At 43.5% G+C, this 19,468-nt stretch overlaps 1 protein-coding gene across 1 annotated transcript in view; it reads right to left on the bottom strand.

The window, feature by feature from the left end:
* The window catches only part of bmpr1ba (bone morphogenetic protein receptor, type IBa), an 84,713-nt gene that overhangs the window by 30,176 nt on the left and 35,069 nt on the right, over window positions 1–19,468 (bottom strand). The window lies entirely within an intron of this gene.

Below are 19,468 nucleotides of genomic sequence, written 5' to 3'. Positions count from 1 at the left end.
CGGGGGCAGGGAGCAGACAGGAGCAAGATGGGGTTTAGTAAAAAAAAAGTAGGAGGAGGGTGAGGAGGATATTGAAAACAAGCAGCAGGAGGATCTGTGGGATTTAGAGCCTGAAACAGCTTCCAGATAAATGTTTACACTTTTTCACTTTCTGCAGGAACTCTCTAGAGGAGGTGAAAGAGGAATGAATGGACGATAAAAGCAATTCATGAGCCAATATATATGTTCTTATTTAAGCTGTGGTACAATCGACAACGACTACATTTGTTATCATTCAGTGGCACTTAAAGAAACGGAGAAGAAAATTCAAAAAGTCTGAAAAAAAACACTCACAGTCACATTATTCAAACATTGAAGAAACATCTCCCAACAGTCTGATTGTGCTTCTTGAAAATAAATGTATCGATGCAGATGTTACAGAATCAATATGAAGACAGTTTTGAATCGTTATGAAGACAGTTGACCCCCGTAGTCATAGCTCTGGGGTTAAAATATTTGAATGTGTTTTTCTAGGATCTCAGAGGACCTGAAGTGAAGTGTTTTAAGTTCCTTATGCCTCCGTTTGTTATTCTCAACAATAAAGAACAGCTGTTGTAGGACGTGGTCATTATCTAAAAAATCAATGTACAGTATATCATGATATGTATCGTATTGTGGGAAATACTCAGCCTCACTGCTTTACCTACATGGGAATATTCTAACAAAGTTTGTGCCACAAATGTACGGTTGTCAGGATACCACATTTTGAACCTTCGATATGATTCTAGTAAAAATCAGATTATATTAAAACCTGTTTTGATACCACACAGCAACAAAAATACACCTTGTGAAGCCACTTAATATTGTTAAAATTCATGTTTAAAATGACACCTGCACACTGTCTAAATTACACAAAAACATTGGAAACACTCTCTCTCTTTTGCTCACTGAAGCTGAAGCCAGATCTGAAGTTTTCTTAAAGCTGCAGTACTTACCAGATACCAATAAATGTCAACACAGCTGACTGTATCATATCATAAATTATCAGAGAATAGAGAATCTTACAACTATTCAACCAAAAGCTCAACAGTGTGGTCATTGTAAAAAGATTAACCTTGTGCATGCTCCTACCAACAACAGAAATAGCAAAGTAGCCACGAGCAAGAGTCTTCTCCAAGGGTGCTTAAAGTGATACTTGAGAGCTCTAAATGTGTAGTGTACATAAAACTTCTGCACGTCTTTGCAAAAGCAGCTATTTGAGTTGCATGCTCTGCTGCAAAGACACAGTTAGTATTCTTTATGTACTTTTGAATAGTCCATGTCTGACAGTTTCTGTTCATGTACAGTATGTAAGCCTCGTTTTAAATTCTTCAGTTTGTCAGCTGTAGCTTTAAAACTCCACAGAAACCTGAGCGCCAACCTGTCAATCAACTCCATCAGGCATTTCTGTTCTCCAAATGTTCAACCTTTAAGAAACGGCGTGACTGAAAGTAGACATGGAGACCAAAGCCCATTGTACCCCCATAGAGGAAAATAAAGAATAAATCTCACTTTGAAATAACACAGTTTGTTTACATGCAGTTAGAAAACGTCTACTAATCAGTTAGTCAGACTAAAAGTGGACTTGTTACATGCTAGTGTTGCTGAAATGGTACTAAACGGAATTTCTCGATGTCGGACTAAAGCACACAAAGATAAGATCGATTAGTCTTGCAAATGAAGACCACAATGGGACCCAAACTGGACCAGGCGTTCTGCACATGCTCCACAATCTTTGACAAAGAAGTTGAAAACTGCACGAGTGCACAGCATAGCAGAAGTCGGGTTGTCGTCTGCCAGAGCAGACTAGAGCTAGAGCTTTCCCTCTTGCAGCTAGCTAGAGCTAGAGCTAGCTAGCTGCAAGAGGGAAAACATGCATCACATCTGAACCAAAAGTAAATCATAGAGCATGTACGAAGTGTACAGAGCTAACATACAACCACCTCTTTGATCTTTTGCTAATTTGTTAGCTCAAGTTGAACAAGTTCAACCGGAATAAGGTCCAATAATAACTAGCTCAAAGAGGGGAAATCGCCACCTAGTGAAGCAGAGTCGGACATTTTTTCTGTCAATTAATCGATTGTCCCTCTGTGCATGTAAACCGGGAAAAGGATAGCAGTCTAGTTAAACTGCCTGATCAAGCTGTTAGCGTAGCTCGACTTGTCTGGGCATGTAAACGTACAGACAGTAAGCCAAACGTTGTCTCTCTCCACAAAGTGCATTAGTCCCTCTAACTTTAAAACAGCCAAACATGCTTTAATAGACTTTCTGCTATTTCTATAGAATATAAGATAGATAGAGATTGAAGACTAAGACATCTTGAAAACCTGAGACAGAACATGTCTTCACACAGTAGTTTGCTGTTAACCATGCAGGTAGCTGTCTGAGACACTTTAAAGGAGCTGTTAGAGATGACATCACCCTGGCCTGGAGCTTTTATACTAATAAATAAATGGGTTGAGACACTCTAATTGACCATTTCCTTTTCAGAGCTATCCCGTTGCCTGCAGGGCATTTACTGTAGACAAACCCCTGTGTGTGTGTGTGTGTGTGTGTGTGTGTGTGTGTGTGTGTGTGTGTGTGTGTGTGTGTGTGTGTGTGTGTGCTGACAACGCTTTGCTTTTAGCAGAATGCATTAAGACCCTGAAACAGCATTACATGAGCGGATATTTCGTCCCCACCAGGACAAAAATGCTGATTTCTCAGATTTTGGGGGTTAAATAGACGGGGCAAACACTTTTTTTGTTTTCATGTTAATCTGCGTCGTTTGTTTGCCGCCGCCGTTCTTCTCACTTCTTTTCTTTCTCACACTCGTTCATGTTGTTCATTAGCGACAAACAATAGGGCGGCCTGGCTCCCTCGCTCCTCGATGAGAGGAAAAATCACTTCATAGATAAACAGTCCATGCCCCTATTCTTCTTCTGTCTCCCCGCATGCCCTCCTCTCTGAAGCCCCGTTCCCACACCAAGCGCAACACACTGTCACTGACCCTCCTGTCACCGGGGCGTCATGTGGAAACAACGTCCATTGTTTGATTTTAAAGGAGTTTTATATAATAATAATAACAATAGCTTAATGTTACATATAGCACCTTTTGAGGGACTCCAGGATATGGGGTGCCAGTGGCAAAGTGGCTAGTTTGGGCGTCCCATGTACAGAGGCTGTGGTCCGAGAAGCGGACGCCATGGGTTCAAATCCAACCTGTGGCTCCTTTCCTGCATGCCATTCCCTGCTCTCGCTCTCTCTCTCTCTCTCTCTCTACCAGATTTCCGACTCTATCCACTGTCCTGCTACTCCGAGCAAAAGGCACCAACAACAAAAACAACAACCCACAACTGACCGAGAACATCAGCTGAGTTGAACCGTCGGGTTTTCAAGAGTTTTTTGGAACATGTCCGATGGATGTAGCATTGCGGATCTCTCCCAGGAGAGAGTTCCAGACGGTGTGGGTTGCCACACTGAAGGCTCTGCCCCTGACAGTCCCCAGGTTGGTTTGGGGAATGGAGAGCAGACCAGCGCCATGGAGGTTCTGGGATGTTATGGCGTTGTGGAGGAGGTCAGATTTGGGGGAAAGGCCTTGCAGAGACTTGTAGGTGAGGAAGAGGATTTTGTGAGATAATGAGACATTTTATTTCAAATAAGTTGTAACTGATAATTCAAAACTCAAAATTGCTTTCATGATGTTGTGCCCGATTGTTCTAATCTACCAATTTCTCTCGCTGCGTTGCCAGAACTGGAATGAACATTGCAATGAGCACATCACAGATGTCTGCATTAGGAAAATATTAAACAATGTAATGCTTTCCCTCTCAGCATGTGTACATTTCACCTGCTGGATGGAGTCCAGGCCTGAGTTTTAATGTTTGCCTTATTCTGAAGCAGTCAGATGACGCTCAAGCGAGCTATCAGCTACCTTCAGATTAGCCGGTTCCAGTTTAGAGAGAAAAACATGTTTTTTGGGATTGTTTTGAATTCAGTCGGGACATGTGACAAACGCGGGTGTTTTCTAAAACATGAAGAGCAGAAGAAAGAATCTAAAGTTACAGCTAAAGGCCCTGGCACACTGAGCAGACGGCAAAGAACTAGTGGAGTCGCCTCACATTGCGTCACGGCGCCTTTTGTCTTGAACACACCGCAAAGACTACAGCCAACGGCCAATCACCACGTACGTTCTGCACATGCGTGAGAGGGAATAACTCTCCATGCCAGCAGGTGGGGGTAGTCTGTAATCGCCATTCCAAAAAAAAAGGGAAACCGGAAGAGGACGAGGAAGGAGAAGAATGCGGAAAAGTAAATGAAAGACAATTTTCACATCGATGTCGCTCACCACTTGTAATATAGGTAAGTTGAAGTTGTTTACTTGCGTTCTTCAATTCCGTTTTTCTTCTCGTGCACTGATCCGCTAAAGCTGAACAGCCAATCAGAGAGATTCTGACGGGGGCCGACGGGTAGCGACAGAGCTGGACACACCGCAGGGCCTTAATGTGCACTCTTTAGTTTTTGTTGTATGTGTACTGTATATCGCACCTCATGTCGTCATGGCGATAATCAACAAAGTTTTCGCACATGGCATAGGAGGAGAAAACTAATCACAGTTAAAATGTTGCATGACAATTCTGTTTCGAGAACAATTTGAACAATGACAAAGTTAAATTACATTAAAATGTATTTTCTACATGTGTATATCTTTTTTTTTTCCTTAGAATTTATTTAACTGTAATTGTGTATCTTGGAAAAATGTTTAAAACTCAATAAACATATTGTTAAAAAAAAAAAGTTGGACATTCCTGTTTCTTTATTTCATGTTTTTTTTTCCGTCCCCTGCACTCTCCTTTATAATTCATGCATCTGTTAACAGTTTTTTTGTGATTCTCAAACTCAGCTGCCCCCCTCCCCCCCTTCCTCCCCCCCTCCTTCCCCTCACCCCCCTTCCCCTCCTCTTCCTGCTCCCCTCCTCCAGTGAACCAGAATGCCATTTCAAGCATGTCTAACCACGGGAAGCCTTTTAAAAACTGTGACAGCATTTGCCCCCGGTCCCCCTACCAGTGCTGTGCATGTTGGTGTGTCTATGTGTGTGTGTGTGTGTGTGTGTGTGTGTGTGTGTGTGTGTGTGTGTGTGAGTGTATGTGAAAACTGACCGTCCATAACGACGTGGCTGATGATTGGATATCACATGCAGATTTTAAAAGTTACTTTACGGTATCGTACTCCTTTGCTTCTCCCACAAACACAAAACACACACGGACACGGACGCACACACACACACACACACACACACTCGCTGCTATTCTCCTGCAGCGACACCCTCATGCTGGGCCGATGATGAACGGCCCGGGCTGTCAGAAGCGAGGGATGAGCAGTTTAAAGAGAGAGAGAAAGAGGAGTAAAGAAAAAGCTTGCTGACAGCAAAAACAAAAGGAAAGGATCAGAGAAGAATGATGGTCGTCTCGTGAGGATTTGAGGGGAAAGATTCCTAGAGGATTGAGATAATAAATGACGGATGGTGACCTTTGGAGAGGAATAGAATGAGCCCGAGAGGAGGGAAAAGGTGTTCGGGAAGAACAACAACATGATGGGCAGTGGGGATCTGAGAGCGTAAGAGAACTATTTAAAGTGACAGTACAAAGTAAAGAAAGTGGCCCTGTGTTTTCAGACTCCTTCTGTTTTCATTTGCTAATGTTTTCTCAGCTTCCTTTACACATTCAGATGATGTGTCTCAGCCAGTGCTCGGGGTCAAAATGCTCTCGACTCAGCATTCACTCTCTCATCACTTTTGACAGGCTGTCATAAACACGTGTCAGCAGCTACACGGTAAAGAAAGTGCAGTTTGCTTTTAGTTTGCTGAACGTGCAAAGGGCGTAAAAGTAAAAAAAACTATGGGATTCTTTTCGATCGAAACAATTGAGCAGCTTTTTCACATGCACCAAGATCACATAAGTCGCGGGACATAAAAGTCCTTCGCACTCACTGATAGTGGATTTTCCTCAGTTTTACCTGCTGCTGTAACACATCGAGTTTGTAGAAATTGACAAGGGGGGGTGGCTATAAAACATCCTGATGAAGTTTTGTGCGTGTGTGAAAAGACTCACAGATTCAGGTATGACTCAGTAATAAAACAAAGCTACAATCATAAACAGCACCCAGAGGTTCTTTTAGAAACTAGCCAGCATCAATTTGGAAACGTCACTTTTCAAACTGTCTGACAGGCCTCTGACTTCTAAAGGACTCGAACCTAATTGGGTGAAATTGTCTCGTCAGAAAACATATTTGAAGGAACAATTTGTAACTCTGACAGGAAGCATTAAAATGGGTACTGCAGTCCAAATTCAAAACCCTCCTCTCTAGAGTCGATGCTCACGCAGGTCACCATGTGGTGGACACTGAAGCTTCAGTGTTTATCCAGCTCTGCATCGGTCTGTAAACCTTTCTGCGTTCTAAAACTCTCCACATGTTTTCATAAGCATCCTAGCTTGAGCACGTTTCAGAGGCTTTTCAGGCCGGGTACAATCACTTCTATCTGAACCAGTAGGTTTGCCCGCTTCTGTCGCTGCAACACCTGTTGGTTTACCGTTTGCCTGGCAAACCGAGGGGTGTCCAAAACGGCTGTGTGAGGGTGCCTCAGAACATCCTACTTCTCTGGTCAAGACAAAAACGGACTATTCAGGACCAGAATCTAAAGTTAGAAGGAGGACATACTGGCTGCTGCATTGTTGTCAAAGAAGACAGCACTTCAGCACAGCATGTTCCCTTAATGTCTGATCAGATAGTAAGATCACTTTATCATTTCACTCAGTAGATGTCTTACATGTTGGACCTTTAAGACTTTCAAGGGACAGACATTCTTAATTATATTTAGCGACACTAAGAACTTTTTCTGCTTCTCAAAGGTCAATTAATCAAGACTGAACAACAACCAAACCACAGAGTGGATCTTTGTGGTCCCATGGACATTTCCATAAACATGTAAATGAGCGGAAGCATCGTGTGGCTTCACATGAAGACATATTTGTTATTCAAATGCAGTATCTCCCCTTTGGGTTTTTCCATCAGTGCCGCAGGATTTAAAGAGCACCTTACCTATTCCTCGGTTCACTTTTCCGATAGCGTTGATCCCTTTACTTGGTGCGTGAGCCGACTAACATTAAGTACATTTGAGAGAAACACCTCTGTGGCACAGCGCCACATCTGCTAATCCCTATCCATTCACTTCAGCGTGTCTTTAAACTAACAAGCAGTTTAACATAATCTGCTTTAAACCCGTCCATTCACTCCTATTCACCGGTGCATTTACATAGCAATCCCTTTTTGCCTGAATGCTCTGCGGAGAGAGAGACACACAAAGAGGGAGGAGGGGGAGAACATATGCATGGTTGTAGATGGGAGAGTTGTGTGCTCTTCTTCCTGTTACAGGGCATTTTTATCTCCTGACTTATCTCTCAAACAAGATCAATATTTAGGTTGGTTTGGTGAAAAAGTTAGTCACTGATGGGCTACAAAAAAAAACAAGAATACTTCATCAAATAGTAAACTGGAGAAACAAAACAGAAACAGTGCAAAGTGGTCTGAGAGGAGCTCGGAGAGGTTTGTGTAAAAGATTGATGATGGAGGCGAGTAGGGAGTGAATGAAAAAAACCGGTGGAATGTTAAAAGGAGGAGAGCGGAGACGTATTAGTGTAAAGGACGAAATGAAAGAGCTGCATACGATCAGTGTTACATCTTTTCATCCTGAGGTGCAACACAAAATCTTGATGTGCTCCTCACAGCTGGAGACTATTCGGCGTTCTCACATCAGCTCACTCAGACTTGCAGCGGAAAAGATACCAGGGGTCTGGGAGGAGAAACTCCGGGTGAAGTCTGAGCGAAAAAGTTTGGCTGTTTTTGCGTTCACACATGCAGCTCCTCCGGGAAATATCAGGAGTTTTTCAGGAGTATTCTGCATGTGTGAAAGCCCCTATATGTTTCTTAAGAAATGAGGAAAAGGAGGGATGACACAGAGAGAGGGGAAGGGGGGGGGCAGATGATGAAGCAGTGAAAGAGAAGAAGTCAGTCAGGTCCACCTTTGACCCCGACTCTGATTTGTTCTTCATTGACCTTTCACCTTTGGAGAAAATCCCTCCTCACTACCGGTAGAGGATCCTTTCTCCGAGTCACTAGATGGAAAATGAAACAAGGAGTCCAACAATTAAAAATAACTACTTTTTTAAGTTGCTTAATTCGGATACAGCTGGTTTGTAAAAAATCAAACTGAGATTATCCAAGCGGTGTTCTCACATGCTCCTGAAGTACTCCCAAAACATTCCTGCCAGCCTCCAAAGTAACGTTTCCGTGTGGAGTCGCGGAGAGGCGATGTGTGAATGCAGCAGATAAAATTCAGGAAAATTCAGCACAAGCCAGAGGACGGGAATGCTATTATTGCTAAGAAACCTTCAGAGTCCCATACAAGGACACAGCACCCCCCCCCCCTCCCCCTCCCCCTGAAGGAGGCTCAAAAAGACGATCTCCACGGTGTGTGTTACAGAGGAAACTTTGTTCACCAATGAAACAGGAGATTTCATTTGAAGTTAACACACAACAAACACACACACTGAGGTAGGTGTCAAGCCATTTAAACGTAATGAAGGCCTAATGATAGACTGCGACCGGCTTTTTACAGCTTGTTATTGTCATTGTGAAACCGCTCACTGTATCACTTTACAGCCGCTATAAAATCATTGACGGGGGGGGGGGGGGGGGGGGGGGGGGGGGGGGGGGGGGGATAGGTGCGGTTTGGGCGAGGTACAACAAGTATCAGGGAGCCCCCTCTGTAATCATGATATCATAAATATGCCAATTACTCTTAATTGCTTTACTGTATATTTGAAATGGATGAGTGCAGTTTCTCCTTAAGCCATCTGGCAAATACGGGGGGGTTTCTATAGGATTTCAATGGGACAGGTATCCTGTTTCTTCTGCTCTGAGGCACGCAGATGCAAAGGCAAAGCAAACATTAAGGGCTCACATTGACTTTAAGAGTCGGTATAGAGTCATAAATAAATCATGAGTAGACTTCTTTAAAATCAAACGGCAGTCAGTTCAAGAGATTGACGGCTGATTGATGGGTAATGATGAGACGGACTTGCGGTCTTTGGAAGCTTCACTAATTCAGCCCCCCCCCCCCCCCCCCCCCAGTGAAGAAGAGAGGTCAAAAATTGTGTGCTTCTCCAAAAGAGTGGGATGCTAAAAATGTCCTGCAGAAAAACAGAAGAAGTCGTGTGGCAGCTCCTTCTCGAGTGGGAGCCGAGACGTCCCACCTGCACCTGCGGGGCTCTCTCTGCCTGCTCACTTTTTCTGATTCATGAATCCTGAAACAGCTCACAAAAAAAGAGCTGAGGATCACGATCTGCATCCACGCAGTAAGCTTTTTTTTTTTTTTTTATAAACGCCCACGATGATGGGGGCCCCCCTCCTGTGCCTCCATCTGTCACACCGAGTATTTGGAGACATCTCTGACCAGAGTTTTATCTCGTCATGTCGGGTGCCGATTCTCTTTAACACCAATCAAAGAGGGTGAATCTCAGCCTCTTTTTTCATTGAGAAGCTCTCGATGAAATGTTAAAAATTTGCATTCTAGAGTCTTGATTCCTTATCCTATTTAAAGGTTTTTATAATTTTACTTTACCAATGTTTTAGCTATATATTGCTCACCTGGACTCCACACAGAAATTTGACAAAAGGGGCTTGAAGGAAAAAGGTTGGAGGTGCCGTTGAGCAAGGCACTGAACCGCCAACAGCTCTGGCACGCTCCCTGTGTAGCAGCCCCGCTCCGACATCTTGCTCCTGTTTGAGCCGGTGTGTGTGAGAAGCATGTCTCTAAAATAACAAAGGCATGTTGGGCTCACCCTGAACATTTTACGAGTTTTTGAGTGAAAACACCAAAACTTAATTCTATAATGCTTATAATAATTCCCCCTTAAGACAAAGTGTTATTGGATGTCTCAGTGCTACATTATGGGTAGCACAAGCATGTTGTACTATTGCTAATGTCAATCAAATGTGATTGGCAGAGAACAACAAAGCATAAACATCTCTCCAATTGGGCAGCTCATAATCACACTTTCTCTTTGTCTCTCTCTTTCGCTCACTATTTTAGGACTTACAGTTATTCAGTGAGTCATAATGTCAGGTGGAAAATCCAGATTAATTCAAATAGCTCATCCCTGTATACGGGAAATTCATTGTTTGAAATGTAGTAATCCAAACAATGGGAGGCAGAAAAATGAGAGGGCTTCAGATTTCTGATGTGAATAAATTCTAAAGTTCAACAGGAGTTCAGATCAGAGGAAGAGGAGGAACATGCCTGTGATGAGGCTTTGGTCCAGTAATGTTGACGAGCGGCCGCTGTGACACTATTTGGAAACTTGCTTTTGAGAATTTATCAGAGATGGCTTCACAATAAAGGCAGAAATATCTGTTTGTAAATCCCTTAAGTTGACACTTTTACTTCACTTGTGTTCATTTCTTTCCCACCTCTGACTCGTGAAGCCACAGGACACTGATTTGTAATCATGAGGTTCTTCTAATGATCCATTACCACTAACTTAGTTTTGTCCTGAGTGGGTGAAGAGGACCACCTAAAGTGGGAGCTTACGCTAATAAAAGAGCTACACATGTTCCCATGGCCGAAGACAACTGGTCCTCAGGACAGGAATAGCAGAGCCCAATAAAAACCTTTCTGTCTCTATTCACTGCTGCTTTCTCCTTCACACACACTCACACACACACACACACACACACACACACACACTCCCCCCACACACACAAAGCCTTTCAGTCCATGTATATAATTCATTTGTAATTCCTAAACACACACACACACACCCGCTGAGTGTTGTGTAGTTGGACAATTAGAAATATCATCAAGGGGAAATTTGAAAAGATTCAAATTAAAAGGAAGAGTCTAACTGAATGTGCAAAGTAAGACAGGTCTGAAGGTTCATATATAGGCAGAGTGATTATCAGACAAATAATAACATATTAGATAGACATGCTAAGCGATTAGGATTGGTAAAAAAAAAAGGACTCAAATCAAAGATTCATCAAGAAGAGAAGAAAAGAGGTAAGAATATGAACGCAGAAAGAAAAGTTTATAGTGGAAAGAAGAGAAGAGATTGAAAAAAGAGATGAGAAAAGAAGAAAAGGAGGGGAGGAGAGGAGGGAAAAGAAGTGAGAATTGTGTAAGAGAAGATAATAGAGGATGAGAGGAGAGAGGAAAAAAAGAGAAAAGGAGGACAGAAGAGGAGAGACAATTGTGAAAGAGAAGAGGAGAGGAGAGGAGGAGAGGAGGAGAGGAGAGGAGAGGAGAGGAGAGGAGAGGAGAGGAGAGGAGAGGACACCAGAGGAGAGGAGAGGAGAGGACACCAGAGGAGAGGAGAGGAGGAGAGGAGGAGAGGAGGGGAGGGGAGGAGAGGAGAGGAGAGGAGAGGACACCAGAGGAGAGGAGAGGACACCAGAGGAGAGGAGAGGAGAGGAGAGGACACCAGAGGAGAGGAGAGGACACCAGAGGAGAGGAGAGGAGAGGAGGGGAGGAGAGGAGAAGAGAGGAGAGGAGAGGAGAGGAGAGGAGAGGAGAGGAGAGGAGAGGACACCAGAGGAGAGGAGAGGACACCAGAGGAGAGGAGAGGAGAGGAGGGGAGGAGAGGAGAAGAGAAGAGAGGAGAGGAGAGGAGAGGAGAGGAGAGGAGAGGAGAGGAGAGGAGAGGAGAGGAGAAGAGAGGAGAGGACACCAGAGGAGAGGAGAGGAGAGGAGAGGAGAAGAGAGGAGAGGAGAAGAGAGGAGAGGACACCAGAGGAGAGGAGAGGAGAGGAGAGGAGAGGAGAAGAGAGGAGAGGAGAGGAGAAGAGGAGAGGAGAGGAGAGGAGAGGAGAGGAGAGGAGAGGAGAGGAGAGGAGAGGACACCAGAGGAGAGGAGAGGAGAGGAGAGGAGAGAGGCCCTGTTATGGTGGCTGTTTAGGGCCAAACAGAGCAAGATGACACTCGGGGCAGGGGGGCTGACCTACAAACTGCCGGTAACCTACGCACCTGCAAGAACACACCAGAATCCATGTTCATCGAGCCACACACACACACTAACACACACACCAACTTATTCACACATCATCGCCCACGACACCAGCTCCTCTAAACCTGCCAAAGGCCAGCGTTTGACCGCCGGATAATAATACCATCTGTTCGGGAAAAACACTGCTGCTTTGTAATTGTTCTCTTCATAGACTTTACCAAACAACCAGACACATACTGCCAGGCGTCAAAACTGTGTTTGACTGAAGAACTTCAAAGCAGAGCTATGTGAGAGAGGTTAGAGGAGCGGGCCAGTGTGGAGGGAGGGAAGATGGATGTGATTTGATTAAAACTGGCACTCGGGAGCAAAGAACGGGAAAAAGAAAAGAGACAGTGAGGGCAATGCAAATCTAATTATTTATGGACTGAAGTAAAATAGAATCAAATCAAGACAACATAACAATACTTCCGGAACATAATAAGTTATGAAATTTCAATTTTAGGGTTGAGCTCATCGTTCTGTTGATGTTATTCTTTGATTACATTTGATTCATTTCACAGATTCTCAAGAGTCTGACAAATTCAAATTCATTGAGTTTTAGTAGTTTTAGCCGGCGCTGTAGCCATAGACTGGCTGTAGCTGCGGTTAATGGTCCTGCTCTCACCGCTCTACAACCAGGATGTAAACAAGCACAGTGAACAGACTGTTTGGCAGTATTTTGACTTAGACAATGGAGATGAAGTTGAATGTAGGCTGTGTCAGAGTAACGTGGCACATAAGACGTTTTCACATATGCACTCTGGATAATATCTAGATATTTACAGGAGGACTTCTCCGGAGATTCTCCCGACCTAGCCGTTCACATGTGCTCCTCACAGCGGGGGACTTTCCCTGTCAGAGGGGAGGGGGGGCGGGGGATTTCCTGATGTAAGACGTGACGTAAAAAAAACAACGCGGAAGTAGCGACTGAAGCAACAGAGTCCGCTACACGACGTTAAAATGAGAATATTTGCCTTTATATCAATGCTATGTGTAATCCAATGGAATGACAACATCCACAACAGAGAGGAGAACAACATACTGACGAACAGAAAACATAATGCAGACGTTTAATAACGTGCACGGAGATCGTAGAGGTCGCATGCAGACACACTGTATATAAACGTCATTCTCTTTCTATTGGCTCGAGTTGAAATCTCCGGAGTATATGCTGCCGCGTTCAGACATCAGCTCACTCTGACTTTCTGCGGATAAAATACTAGAGGACTGGAGGAGAAACTCTGGGTAAAGTCCGCGCGAAAAATGCAGCTGTTTGCGTTCACACATAGCCTAAAGAACCTCCGGGAAGCCAAGTCTCCGGAGTTTTTCAGGAGAATTCCGTATGTGTGAAAAGGGTTATAGACTGGAGCATCACCTTATCACATTTATCTGCAAGGAGGACCAAAAGGCAGGCAGGGCTAACGCTGTTTACGTTAGCCTCACTTGGCAAACCATGCTATGTTGTTTACATGCTGACAATTTTGAATATATTTAGTTCACTTTTGATTTAGCGTTTTCTAAGCCTAAAACTAGTCAGTTAATAATCATTTAACATTTCTGTTCAACCAATAAGAACATTTGTCGGCTGGAGACATCCCTAATGCTAACCTACGTTTTCAATGGAGCTGAGCTGAGTTGCAACGGCAGATTTTCTTTCACATGTCCTGCCCTGTAGGTAGCACAGAGAAACATGGCGTCCATCGGGATAGTTTGCTGCATCTCTGCTGACCTCTCGCAGAATGTGCAGCCTAAGTGTTCTGATGTTAAGAGAGCAGGACAGGAAGGAGGGACGACGGGACACAGGGTAGGAGGACGGCGCGGGGCAGGGGCGGGGGGGGGGGGGGATGAGAGCAAAGCGGGGTGTCGGAAAGGGTGGCGGGGGGGCATGAGGGTCTGCTAGGGGTGAGTGGCGCAGTGGGATAAGAGCGTGGGGAGTTCATGCCCCCGCCAGGCCCTTTTCGCACTGCATAAACAAAGAGATTACAGTGAGAAGGGGCTCCGCCGCTAACAAGCAGGGGCATCACACACACACACACGGACACCAACACACACACACACACACACATTCATATAGGAATCATACACACACAGCAAGCATAGAAATACATAAATGCACACACACACACACACATTAGAAAGAAGCATGCACATCCAAACACAACATGAACACAATAAACCGACACACACAGCGAACAAGAAGCATCACAACATAGTGGCGCCACCTGTCTCCTCTTCAGCAATTAATGAGCTCCCCGGCTCCCGGGATGCTACAACGAGGTGGCAATTAGCAGGGAAAAAGAAAGGGGGGAGTCGTGAAATGAGGGAGAAAAACAGACGACAGGAGGGGGTGGGGGGGGGGTGTGAAGGGGTTAGGAGAAGAGAGAGATGAATACAAGGGGGGGAGGAGGGAAAATAAAAAGTTAGAAAAATAAAGAGGAAATAAAGACCAATCAATTAAAATCTAGAAAGTGAGGCAGGATGCAGCAGAGGGATGTTCCCACAGAGCCTGACGGATCCTGAGCCACACAAAAGACGTTTGTACCAGTGAGTTGACATTTCTCTACAGTTTTAGTTTTAGTCTGCTAGCTTGTGAAGTTTGCAGCCGATGCTTCCTTTGGCATAAATGTTTGGGAACCGGCAAATGCATTTTTTTTTAAATTCTTTGTAAAAGTCTAAAACACGAGTTAAAGTCTCACAGCAGCAGGAGAGGGATTTGAGTTTTGACAATTACAAAAAAAAAAAGATGTAAAGTTAGAAGTAGTTCAGGGTTACATGAAGGTTCAGGAAAGCTGCACATCTGGTTAAGGTCCCTAAAAAACATCTACATCTACTTTCTACTACAAAGTAGGGTTTCCAGTGTAAGGTCGGATTAAATTGAACCCTTAATACACTTTTCTTTTTGAAATTTAAAAGTATTGTATGTTCTCGTAACTTTGTTGAATTATGGATTTATTAATGGGACTCTATGGATTCTATGTTTTGTCAATTTTATTGTCTAATTTCCAATCCTGCCTGCCTCAACTTCATTTTTTTTTCTAACGTAGTGTTGTCACTTTACCAGAATTTTAACTTTAATGCGAAACTATTTCAAATCAAATTAGATCAATGCCTGTTTCCATACCACAGAAACACAAATACAAGATTTAGGCACCTAATATCAAATAATTTTGATTTTTTTTGAATAACAAAAATGGCAAAGTCCTGCAACTCAATTGCCTTTGCCTTGCTATTGATTTTCCTGCATAACAGTGGAGGACACTTGACTTCTTTTGCATGTTTGAAGGTCTATATGAGTGTGTTTAAAGACACTGATGACCGTCCAGTCTCCTCTGTTCAACCCATCAACGTGAGGATGTTGAAAAGTGTGGAAGAAACATGAAACATGGCCGGGGTTAGAAAGGATCATGGTAGAAAAATTTATAGAAAAAAAACGAACTTTGAATAACTGTAATCTGCTTTTAAACGTTTTTTAATCTGATAAAAATGAATAAAGAAGTTCATTTGGATGTAAGGTCAGCATTTGATGTAATTAAAGCGTTAAGCGTTTAGCCTGTATGATTCTGTCTCCATCATGATCTCTGACATGCTCTCTTACCTTCTGTCATCCAGCCAATCTTTGCTTCCTGTTTCTCTCCATTATATACATCCTCACACAGACACACACACACATTCTTTTGTTTGCCACCTGATAACAGGCAGTCATTCATGCCGCCTCTCGACCCCTGTGCCCCCTGAACCCTGAGACCTAAATACAGAACAAGGACTGAGAGACTGCTCACGCATTTGCTGACAGTGATCGCTCATGCTAGACGCACGAACATCCAAAAGCCACAAAGAAGGAAAACATACAACGCTCCCGTTAAGGAACCAGAGGGGGGAAAAAAAACTTCAGAAAGAGAAGCGAAGTGTTAAATAAGAAAAACAAGAGAATATAAAATGAACTGTAAATAAAAAAAAAAACATCCCAAACATGAGACATCATGAGACAAGGAGGAAAGGTAAGATCAGCCCCACCCTCACACACACACTCTAGTTTGTCCCTACTTTATCCAACAATATCATGTCCACACACACACACACACACACACACACACATACACACACACACATGTGGGGCAGGTGTGGGGTCACTGTAAGGGTCAGTGGCCTCGGTCCAGCTCCCAAATATAGAGCATCTACTATTCAGGGACCCTTAAGTTCACTGCAGGTTCTCGTATGACCACCCTTTATGTTTGGAGAGAAACACACATACCAAACACACACACACACACACACACACACACACACACACACACACACAACATGCATTCATTCAGTCACTAACATGGACACCACACACTCATACGGACCGACATGCAAGACAAGAGCGCAGCTATTTATTTACACGTATGTGCTCTGAACTTACATGTATGTCAAAGAATGTGTGTGTCCACAGACTCTCACACACAAACACAGCGTCACACACACTGTGGTACCCGAGCACGTCATTAAGATCTCTATCAGCATGCTGTCTGAAAACACACATGCTCATTTCCTCTCAACCCCCCCCCCCCCAAACCCGTCACCCACACCAACTTTTTTTTATGTTTCTCTTCTTCTGTTTCTCTTCTTCCCTGACTCCCATCATCTCTCTCTCTCTCTCTCTCTCTCTCTCTCTGTGACCGCACCATTCACAGTGTCTATTCAGTGTGTAACAGAGGACCTCTTCTACAGCTGAAACCTAACTCTGACACTCTGACCCTGCAGGATGACCTCTGCACTTCAAGCTAACGGCTCTGACACGTACAAACATGCCGATACAAGTGTGTGTGTGTGCGTGTGTGTGCCCAGTTGATGTGTATGGAAGCTGCAAACTTGGATCTTTCCCTCTTTAATGGATATGTTGGTGCTAACTACAGACGGTGTTTTCACACGTACACAGAACTCCTGAGATTTCCAAGAGCGCAAACGGCCACACTTTCACCCCAAAGTCAAAAATTCAGCTTGCAGCAGTTTGTATTCAGGGAAATCTGCTGTGAGAGAGCAGAAGAGGTTGATAACATTTATACAGTTACACTCGTCACCTGTATGCAGACTTGGTGCATGTTATGAGGCCGCTTCACACTCTTTTCTGGTCCCCAGTTTGTTCTTCGACCAGAGACGTGAGCAGACGACGTGCAGGCACCGATCTAAATGCATCTCAAAATGTGTGTGACTTTCTCTCATTTCTATACCGTGTATGTGCGTAATGATAAATGTGCACAAATGTGAAATGTGCAAAGACGTATTGGAATGTAAATATAGGACCAACAGTGAAATAACATCAAAGAAAGAGACTGATTATCCAAAAATGTCAAAGTCTTTCCATGTCTTCACATTCTAGCACATTGTGGTAAATTGATATTTACCAATAGCCACAGTTGCTTGCGAGTTAAAATGTTCATGTCAAGAAGTGTGAGGGATGTTTTTATTTCTTCTCAAGGCTACAGTTATACCTCCTACGTACCTGCATCATGAGATAGTTGAACGTGCAAACCAACCTCCTTTAAAAAAACTTTGACCTGCTCAAAATGTTGCGATAACAAGCTGCCTTTCATTCATAATAATCCAACTCAAAGACATGAATGGCTTTTGGCTGCAGGTATATCTTCACCACAGCCTGTCGAGGCAAACTGTGGAGGGTTAAAACGAGACAGATTTTACATCACGTGCTTATGAATACATACATCTGAGCTTTGCAGCACTTAATTAGCACAGCACGCTTTAAAGAGGCCGAAATGAGAAAGTTACAGCCTAACTTCCTTTTCATTTAAAACTGCAAAGAAAAACAGTTAAAGGCTTAATATGTGATTTTTCACACTTAAATGTAGCAGAAATCAAGTATCTCCTCTGAAAATAACTCTGTGAGTCATGACTGTCTACAATGGGTGTAACACCCGAGTCCCACTGTCTGTGATGTTTTCAGAGTTTTCAGAGTCCTATCTTCAGTTTGTTTACATCGCCCGGACGGCCGGCTGACTCCTCCCCTCGTGTATAAAAGTTGTTTAATTGAGGGACTAGAGAAAAGAAGAATAACATACTGTACTCACTGCTTAACTGTGTTTCTAGATCACGCTCATTTCAGGTAAATTTACATGCAGTGTGAAGATACGAGCATAATAAAGATCACTAGCATTAGCATGCTAACACAACAATGCACCGCGAGTCGTTTTGGTTTCATGCTGGTGCTCAAGGGCGACATCTGCTGGATAAAAAAATTGCATATAAAGCCTTTAATAAGCATTTTGCACGTACAGTATGTAGAGCAACGTACACACACACACACACACACACACACACACACACACACACACAGCCAATGTTAGCAAGAAAAAAAAAAATAATGCAACGAGGTAATTATGCAACAATAAAACATATTGGTCCATGATTCAGACCAGACCAAACGAGCTATCCTTTAATCTGTCCTTAAAGGTCATAGTAAGCACATCATATAAAAGCATCATGTATGTATAAGCTCATCCTCCTCTGTCCTTTATTAAGTCTCTGGAAAAAAGTAACGGGAGGTATTCAAGGTCAAGGACAGACGAAAGGGAACATGCAGTTAAATTTGTTCAGAGTATCAACAACAGCTCAAGTCTTTTCAATGTAACTCAATCTAGTGATTACTCCCTGAAGAGCACAAGAAGACCACTCACATGAGGATGTGTGTTCAGAGCATGTGTGTGGACTGTGGGATCAAATGAAGCATCTGTACTGGTGAAGTCTTTCAGGCCGAGCTGCAGGAATGTTTGTACTGCAACATACATTTATTTACAGGGCGATTTAAAGGGGGACTACAGTCGTTTCTCAAACCTTAATCCTCCAGGTTCATGAAAGTTAAACCAGCTAAGCCCGGTTCACTCGTTTCCGCCTCTTCTTTTACAGTTTAACAACTTTAGATATTTTAAAATAAGCTTGTGATAGGTGACAGGAAGTGTGCATATTTTAACGTGTTTCTTCTTCTTTACCACTTTGGTTAACTTTATCTTCTGTCTTTGGTGAGAGCTCTTTAATAGTGCGTTCACACTTGCAGAAAACTCCTGAAAAACTCCTGATATTTGAAGGAGGAGCTGAATGTGTGAACGCAAACAGCCACATTTTTCACTCGTACTTCACCCGGAGTTTCTCCTGACCAGACCTCTAGTATTTTTTCCGCAGCAAGTCCGAGTGAGCTGATGTGAGAACGCCGCAGGATATTCTCCGGAGAATTCACCTCGAGCCAACCACCTCGAATCTCCGGAACAATCCTCCTGTAATGATCTAGAGATTTTCAGGAGTGCATGTGTGAAAACAGCTTCAGAGTCACCTGAAACTGGAGCATTTAGTCGACTTGGAAAGTTTTTAAAACCAGGATA

This window comes from Labrus mixtus, chromosome 5, assembly GCF_963584025.1.
Source record: "Labrus mixtus chromosome 5, fLabMix1.1, whole genome shotgun sequence".
Lineage (NCBI taxonomy): Eukaryota > Metazoa > Chordata > Actinopteri > Labriformes > Labridae > Labrus > Labrus mixtus.
This window is presented reverse-complemented; position numbering and strand designations above follow the sequence as displayed.